This window comes from Telmatherina bonti (assembly GCF_933228915.1).
Source record: "Telmatherina bonti genome assembly, chromosome: 9".
NCBI lineage: Eukaryota > Metazoa > Chordata > Actinopteri > Atheriniformes > Telmatherinidae > Telmatherina > Telmatherina bonti.
In genome coordinates, this window is record NC_136627.1 from 22845257 (window position 1) to 22855164 (window position 9908).

Sequence of the window (9908 nt, forward strand, 5' to 3'; positions counted from 1 at the left end):
AGCATTCATTTGAGTGCGTTCATGCACAACATTGCACTTAGCATTCTCCGATACAGTCTACGAAGGTGCTATTCGGCTGGAAGCCCACGGATTAGTGCCAAACAATCAGCATACGTGGACTGGCCCACTGCCTATCTATACATAAATAGTGAATTAATAATTTAATAGTAACAGGTAAACTATAAGCGCAACACTGTGACATTTTGGGAGACTTTGTGACACAGCTGATGGAAGGCCAATGACAATGCCTTCTTATGAAAACGTCACATTCAACAGAGTAGAAGTTAACAGCAAAAGAAGACAAATTTATAACGCCTGGACAGATTAGTATGCACACCATATCAAAGTGGCTAATTGGGAGCTTTGGGAGGATTCCTAGTGGGCTGCATTACTCCTGACCTGGTGTGCCAGTGATGTCTCAGGCAAGCAAATAAATAAATGAAGTGGGTTAGTGAGGACGGGCCCCTATGTGTGTTGAGCCAATAACAGTACAATATGCAGCCCTCTGGCCAAAGCCTTGCAACAGTTTGGCCCATGGGAAAATGTAGCTGAATAGCCCTGATGTGTGTGGTGATAGATTGGCATCAGGAGACATGAGGGCAGCCCTGAATGCTTCAGGAACTGTTGTGTTGGTGTTGCTATTTAGTTTCTAGAGGTGATTCACACTGGGAAGGTGAAAGCCCTGTATCTAATAACATTAGAAAAAAGATAACTCAAGTAAGATCATAGACTTGCCCAATATTTTCATACCCTGACAGCACAGTCTGTGTGAAATAAAATAGTACCTGGGAGCTATAGCTGCTAATGAGGAAAAATGTCTTCCAAGTTCATCAAACTAAGCAATAAAAGCTTGCGTTTCCTCAACGCAAACACTTTTTCACTGACTAGTTCATGTTGCGGCTTTACAATATACTGTGAGGTTCAGTGGTTTCACAGACGAATGGTTTCTAGATTTTTTTTCTCTGTAGCTGTTATTGACTGAAGTATTGGATATGGCTGTTTTGTATTGACCCTGAATTGTCAGTCATTGTACACAGCAACTACATTTTTCTTTCAAGTTTTAGGCTCTATATGCTCTTTGATGACATTCCTTTGTAGTTGTAATTACAATAGATAAGAAACAGATCTTAAAAAGAGTTTTATAGGCAGGTATAGGTTCTTTGCATATTTAAAAATATGGTTTCTGTCACATTAATTGCCTCTACTCATCTTGATATCTATTCTGATAAACATAATTAGTTTGATCTTAGATAATGATTTGATAACTTGACAGGTTACCCTGAAGTCAAGTTTGCCTTCTTGCCTAATGAATCAGCTTCTCTCCAGTTACCTTATGTGTTGTGAAATAGCATTTAATAAAAATCTGATTATTTCACATTCAACAATTATACAAAATTAGACTTCCATGCATTTCTGGATGTTGATAGAACTTACTTTATCAATTCATGTTCACAGTTCATTTCCAGTTTATAGTTCAGATCCTTTTTTTAATTATCGTCTTGACAGATAAGAAAAGCTGAAATTCCATGCTTTCTGTCGGGTGATCTAGAAGGAGCAAGGCTCATCTTTAAATTAAAACAAAATTGCGGAATAAAAGGGGAAACTGCAGGACTACTTTCAGCAGAATCAGTTTGTTTAATCTCATTTTTCAGACTGTTACTTGTTTTTTTAATTTTTTATTGTTTTAACTTTGTTTGGGTGGTCCAGTGACTGGAAGGATGGTACTTTAAATACTGTCAATCTGTTGTTGTGTCCCTGGCAAGATACTTTAGGTTCCTTGCCTCCAGTGTCACTGGTGCATGAATGTAAACAAATGTTTTGGTCTTGGTTGGACAGGCCGCTGGCACACATTGGCTGCAGCGTTTCTGTCAGTGTGCACTGTCTGTGTCTGTGTCTGTGGCTACACATTTAGCTTACTATCACCAAGTTTGAAAGAGGAATGAATGAATAATGGATTAAGTTTAATGCATTTTGAGTCCCTTGGACAATGCTATAGAAAAATAAACCATTATTACTATTACTAATGAGCTTTTAGCCGTGATTCTGCACTTTCTGTGGATACAATACACATCTAGTTACATCACAGTCCTGACTTTACACCCGTTAACATGGATCCCCTGTACTGGAGGCTACAGGGGCAACAGGTTTAGCTTAACGGTCAAGCTAAGAAATACCAAGTTAGAAAATTTATGGGAAAGAAATCTAAATAATGTACCACTAAACGTCCATGAATGATGGTCATTGTACATTTTGTTAAGACTGATCTCACCTCCCAATCTGGAAGCTCTAAAATTTAACCCCTCTTTCTGTCTGTTCATCTGATGGTTGAAATTCATCAGATATTGTTCCTTCTTTCTATTGTTTAGAAGGAAGGCAGCATCACAAACCTTTGAATTCATCATGCTGCCTTTCACCTTTTATATAGTAGACGCTAAATTATTTATCCTGCTTTGTTATAAATAATTGATTACATTCTATTAATATTTAAGATTAAACTGAACTATATTTATAATACACACACAAACACACACACACACACACACACACACACATAAATATATATATATATATATATATATATATATATATATATATATATATATATACATATACACTGTCTATACATATATATGTATGTATGTATGTGTATAAAGTTATGATGTCTGTCCATGAACTATCCATTTATTTACTTGAAAGAAAAAGTTAATCTGATGAGAATTCTCAGCACCAAATGTCTTTCTTCTGAAGAGTTGTTTGATAAGAATAAGATAAATGCTCAAAGTCAAAATCATAACCTTAAGCCAGCTGATACACTGTGGAACAGCCTGAAGTAAACATTTCATTTGATTAAACATATCAACATTGAATTGAACTGAATTGAATTGAATTGAATTGAATTGAATTGAATTGAATTGAATTGAATTGAATTGAATTGAATTGAATTGAAGTGAATTGAATTGAATTGAATTGAATTGAACATCAAAGCACTACTGCTGTATACCCAACAAAATGATATCCAGGACTCATCAGTGGTCAGAAATATCCTAGATGCTATATTGTTGGGGGCTTTGTGCCCCTGGTAAGGTCACCCATGACAAACAGGTCTCTAGGGTAAGGACCAGACCAAGTTTAAGAGTACCTACCCATTTTGGAGGGTTGGAGAGCACTTTCTTTTTAGTACTCCCTCACCATGGTGGAGGACTTCAATGCTCATGTGGGCAACGAAGGTGAGACCTGGTGAAATGTGAATGGAAGTTGGTTCAGATGGTGGTGGAGGGCGGCTGCTCAGGCCTGGCAGGCCCAAAATTGTTATGAGAGTCTACTGGGAAACTTTGCGGAGTCCCCCTTTCAGAGAGAACTTCAACTCCCACTTCCAGCAGAGCTTTAACAATGGTGGCCGTCCAGACCTGTGGTCATAAGTTTCTCCTAAAGCCCTGTTGGACCTTTTTCTCCACTGAGACTATGGAGGCAACTGACGGGGATCTGCAGGCTAAGCAAAGAGCAGCTTTGGCTGTTGTTGAAGCAAAAACTCAGGCTTTAGAGGAGTTCAGAGGTGACTTGGAAGGGAGAAGCGGTGCTCCATTGATACTCTGTATAGTAGGGATGGGGGCTGCTGAACTGGATTCAAAAGGTTTTGGGTCAATGGAAGGAATACTTCAAAGACCTCTTCAATCCCACCATCATGTCTTCTGATGAGGAAGCAGAACTGGTAGATCAATAGGTGGGATCTCCTTCCTCCAGGGCTAAGGTCACTGAAGTGGTTTTTAAAGCTCTTCAGTGGCAGGGCTCCGTGGCTGGACAAAATCCACCCAGAGTTCCTTAAAGTTCTGGATGCTGTGGGGCCATCTAGGTTGACACACCTTCATGTCTGAGTGTGTATTATATTTCGTATAACTTCAATGACGTTAAAAGAATATTAATAGGATAAATTTTAAGAGTGTGCTTTTAAAAAGGTAACTAAAAGGTTACTTTTAACAGTAACTCAATTACATTTTGGTATGTAATCAAAAGGTAACTGAGATACTATATACTATAGCATATGTAAGTAGTATTGAACTTCATGTCTTCCACTCTGTCTTATAACATGCAGGCTTGACAGCTTTCTGATTCATGTCATTGCTTTATTTTCTATTTAATGCACTGAATGAAGTACTGCAGAAATAATTCTAAGACAGGCCATTTTCAAGGTCAGATATACTTTCTGAGGTATTAAATCTGACTCAAAACCACTAACAGCAGGTGATGTAATGATCAGACTCTGACTTATCCGTCAATAATTATGGTCTTAAAGTTGCTTACAGCTGAAAATTCTCCTCCTGTTTTATTGATTAAACAATAACGGTAGATCATTTGTTATCAACACAACAGACTGATGCATTTTTTTGTCTGGTGCATTCAAAGTCCGACGCCACTGGAGACACACGCTCCTATCTGACCATAGTGACCATAACTTATTGTTGTTAGAGGGACTTGAAACATCCTCAAGTTGTCACCAGTTGATTAATAAAAGCTTTATTGATCATTGTAATGTTGAGCTCCTGCTTCAATCCCATTTTCATTTGGTTTATGTGTTAATAATCAGTTTTATATTGGAGTGAATGCTGAGTGATATTTTCTACAGGTGAATGCTGGAGTGGCAGGGTTACTCAAAACAACAGCAGGCAGTCTGCTGTGATCAGAGCAGCAGTAGCAGCAGTGTGGCAGCAAGCATGAGGCAAACAGCAAAAGAGGAAGTGTGGAGCTTAAACAGACCACACAGATTGGATTAGTATGTTTGATATGGACCATGAACATGTGATGCCGATCACATGGGATGCAACACATCAGCTCAAGCTGTGCGCCAGGTATCACTTTATTTATGTTCATTTCATGTCACAGCCCATGATTCATATTACAGTCTGCTTTTAAAACCAAGCAGCAAAGTTTACATGCCACATGGCACCAAGATAGCCACAATTTCTGTACTTTGATATGACTGTAATTCATCTTTATAACATATAGCAAACATACTGGTATTTCAGGATGGTCCGGAACTGTTTAGGAGCTAGTGATTTAATTTAAATGGAGCTCCTCAACAACTTGTCCTCAATTTGTCCACAAGCCATTAATGGCTTCTGAATTGAGCTGAGTACACGCAGAGAAACATGTAAAAACTGCAGGGTAGTGGTCTTCAGAGACTGGATTTGGACAGCCTTCATAGCTGATTTACTTTGTCACTCCTGGAAAGTTAAACTTTTATTATTTTATGTCCCCTCTAATTGGACACCCTTCAGCTGCAAGTAGTTGGTGCCTCGTATAGCGTTCAGAAGTGCTTTACAATCAAAATTTTCACTCAGCTTTTTTGTTATATAAAAATGGCTGCACTAAAGAAGTGCAGTCACTAAAGAAGAAGAACTTTTAAAAAAGTACATAAATCTACTGAGTTTGTATGGAATATTTACTGAAGTCCAAAGATGAACAGATGACATCAAGAGGAAATGAAACAGATCCATATCTGACATGCATTTAATATAGGTTCTGCTCACCTGGGAGCTTATACAAGGAGATAAGTATTCAGACATTATCCTCATGTCTTTCAGTGTGCTTGGTCAATTTTAGCAGTAAATCTGTATTGTGAAGTATCAGTTTTCAATATAATACACACACACACACACACACACACACACACACACACATATATATATATATATAAATATATATAGCTAGCATATTTTTTCGTGCGATTGGTCGGACATTTGAGGTGGGCGTTGTTAAAACGAAGAAAGCATGAAGCGGAGTTGCTGCTTCCGTGTTTTTGCTGTTGCAGGTAAAACGGATTGTTTTGATAAAACTGCTGATTGAGGTGGTGAGAAAGGTCGAACATGTTTACATGTGGCAATAAAACCCTTGGACCCTGCCGCATGCACAACCCGCCCTGCCGCGGACGAAGTTGCTCGTTGAATATGAAACTAGAAAAGCTTTGGCAAGCACGATGTTAAAGAATCCTTTTAAAACATTCCTGGATCCAAACGGTGATCCAGATCACCACCAAAATTTAATCAGTTCTTCATTTTTACATTTCCAACAACTCTTGAAATTTTTATAAAACTCCATCCTCAACCTTTTAAGTTATCTTGAGCAAAAAGACGGTGGGAAAAATATAACCTCCTTGGTGGAGGTAACAACCGGGTTCATTGCAGATAAAAGCAGACATTGCCCCCCGCAGTGATCCCTCCCCGCTGCAGACATGCTTCTCGTGGAGAGTGTATGGACCTGATGAACAAGAAGTTTTTTCTTGTTCTTGCAACCTTGAGAACAAGAACTCAGATTTTGCTTCTCGTGGAGTATGTAACAGGCTTTAGAAAGGTTTTTCTGCTTCGAAATTTTAGTGACATCCCGGGGGAGGGACTCAGTGGTGGTAATCTTCTCTAGGTTGTGCACTGTCACGAGAAAAAAGCCACACCCATCTTCACTGCTCAGTATCATAGACATCATACATACGTAGACGCCTCATTGAGCGCTGGAGAGCGAACCAGCGTCGCCGCAATATTGGATGGGTCTCTGCTATTGAGTCTTACAGCAGAGTCAACGTAGTTTCCCCACATAACTGTTTTCTGTGGAACAACACATATATATTAAACACAAACAAAACACTTTTCTTCATAACTGGTTTATAAATAATGTTAACACAATGAATAATCTACTAAATACAAATGATCAATTTTACTCCTATGAGGTGTTTATGGAAAAATATGATATTGACGCTTGACAAAGAGAGTTTTACATGGGAGCATAATTACCTCCGCCTAAGAGGTTATGTTTTTACCGGCATTGTCTGTTTGTGTTCAAACTAACTTTAAAAGTTATGGCTACACAGTCATGGGGAAGACTGCTGACTTGACAGATGTCCAGAAGACAATTATTGACCCTCCACAAGGAAGGAAAGCCATAAAAGGTCATTTCTAAAGCAGCTGGTTGTTCACAGAGTGCTGTATCAAAGCATAATAATGGGAAGTTGAGTGGAAGGAAAAGGTGCACCAGCAAAAGGCAGAACTTCCTTCCGTTGACAAGCATTATGGCGATGCCGATTTTTTTCTCTCAGAACTTGGCATCCGCCTACACTGCCAAAGGTGCCAAAAGCTGCTTCAATGACCATGGTGTTACTGTGCTTGATTCGCCAACAAACTCACCTGATCTGAACCCCATAGACAATCTGTGGAGTATTGTCAGGAGGAAGATGAGAGACACCAGACCCAACAATGTAGATGACCTGAAGGCTGCTATCAAAGCAACCTGGACTTCCATTACACCTGAGCAGTGCCACACACTGATCACTTCCATGCCACACCACATTGATGCAGTGATTTATGAAAGAGGCCCAACCAAGTACTGAGTGCGTGGAAATGAACATACTTTTCAGAAGCCTGACATTTCTGTTTAACATATCCTTTTTTTTTCATTAATCTAATGTAATATTCTAATTTTCTGAGAGACTGTATTTTGGGTTTTTATTATCTATAAGCCAAAATTAATCAAAATATCAAGAAATAAATGTTTGAAATGTTTCATTCTATGTGTAACAAATCTATATAATATACGGGTTTCACATTCCGAAATGAGTGACGAAAAATATTGAACGTTTTCATAATTTTCTTATTTTCTGAGATATACCTGTACATGTATCCTGCATTGCTTCTCAATGTGCCTGTTTGGGTATGAGTGTGTGTGTGTGTGTGTGTGTGTGTGTGTGTGTGTGTGTGTGTGTGTGTGTGTGTGTGTGTGTGTGTGTGTGTGTGGGTGGGTGTATGTGACATGTAGTGTAAAGTGCTTTGAGTGGTGGGTATGACTAGAAGAGCGCTTGTCCATTTACCATTTAGCAATAGGCTTTGTATCAGCCTCTGAAAGCTCAAAAAACACAGCAAATAGACCATAAAGTAAAGGGTTTATGGAGGAGTATACAGTGGAAGAATGAGTGGCTTTTTCTGGTGCATTAACCAACCAGCTCTTGTTACATGGCATCAGTGTTCTTATGACGGCTGCAGAGTTTTAACAAAACTGGGCCAGTTCAATACGACTCCCAACTGGACTAAAAGAGTGATCAGTAGTGTTTAAAACTGTACAGAAAACTGGGGAAATGTGAATGTTTTTCAAAACAGATTGTGCCACAATAAACTTTTATGCTATTACTTCAAAAAGAATAAAGTGCTTCAAAGACTGACAGAGTCAGAATGGAATTGAGGGGCTTGATTGATCTCAGTAAAACCAGCTGCTTTGAAAAGAGCTGTAAATTCAAGGTTAAAAAGAGCTGTAGTCAGTCATTTAACTATAGCTTGTTGCAGACATTTCATTAAAACCTAATGAATTGCACAGTCTTATTTAAAAAAAATAAATAAATAAAAAATAAAAGGGTCATGACATATCTGCTTCAAGAACATTTAGTCAAACACTTCTATGATTTTGTTTTTCCATTTGTATTCTTAAAGTCATTTGAGTTATGGAATTGTACATTAAAACCTTTTGCATTAAAACATGAATATTTGCCAGCTCACCTTTACTCAGTCATTCATTTTCAATACCTATTGGTATTATCATGCGACAAGCAGATCAGCGGTCCTTCACAGGGCCAACACCAAGAGAAAATAACCTTGACGGGATTGCTGTGGGGGGAAGCCAGAGAACATGAAGGGAATGGGAAGAACATGCAAAGTCCACACAGAAAGGAAACTGTTTAAGCGCCTTCTCAGCCGAGGCTCAAACCAACAACCTTTTTGCGGTGAATCCTCAGAGCTAACCATCATTCCGCCATGTAACCCAAGCTTTTCAATAGTTTTTTTTTTTTTTTTATAAACTATAGTGTAAGTGAAGCCAAGATTGGTAATTTTCCCCTATTGTCTTTTCTTCATTTTCTTAAGTGGTTACCTCAAGATTACAAGTCAATTTTCTCGTCATTTCGAGATAACAAAGAGTTTTATCGAGATAATGAGACACTTATCTCGTTAGCATGACAAGAAAAGTTGGTTAACCCATGATAATGAGGTAATTGTCCCGTGAATGTGGTGTTAAAAAGAAAAACATGTGACCACGACCTCAGCTTCCGTCGTAAAATGACTTCCAAAATTATTTCTAAATGAAGAAAATGCACCTTCAGAGAAAAAAATAACTGAACTGAATTCATTTTATTAAACCACATTGTATGACTTCATGATGACAAGCTTAGCTTTTCAAAAGCTTAAGTCAACAACGGATTTAGCTTTAACAATACTGTTGCAAAATGACCTACAAGCAAGAAGGATAAGTCCATTTGCAGCCTTGGGGAAGTAGAAAAATCACTTGTCCAGTTACTGCGACATGAAACACTCTACAACTGCGAAGTTCCCCCTGTGCAGACCAACCAGTCTGCTAGGCAGCACCTCCCATATATATCCTAACTCAACAGGCCAATTACAACAGATTTCTGAAAAGAATAAATCCACAGATTTATTAACCGAACATGGTTATATTAAAAAACATTTCACACTGAATAACCCAGCACTTGAATTAATAATTCACACAGGTTCATCATAACATTTATACAATCCTCAATGTCCATCGTTCCCTTTCCACTCAATTATTTAATCAAGCCGTGCCCATGCACGCTCTGCAGTAGAGCTGACTGTAGGCAGGCCTTCTCAATGAACAATCCTCTTTCTCAGCAGAAACATTTTGGAGGGGAACGTTTGACATGATTAAAAGTATAAATATGAACAGGATGATTGTTTAACATAACAAACGTAACAAAATTTAAGGCACTAGTGCCTCCGAACAAATGCAGTGTATTTGTTCGGAGGCACATTTTACAAATAAAATGCATTGTGTAGTAATTTAATCACCTGTGTACAGAATTTAAAGACAAGAATGGATAAGCAAAAGATGATATTCTCAGGGAGAAT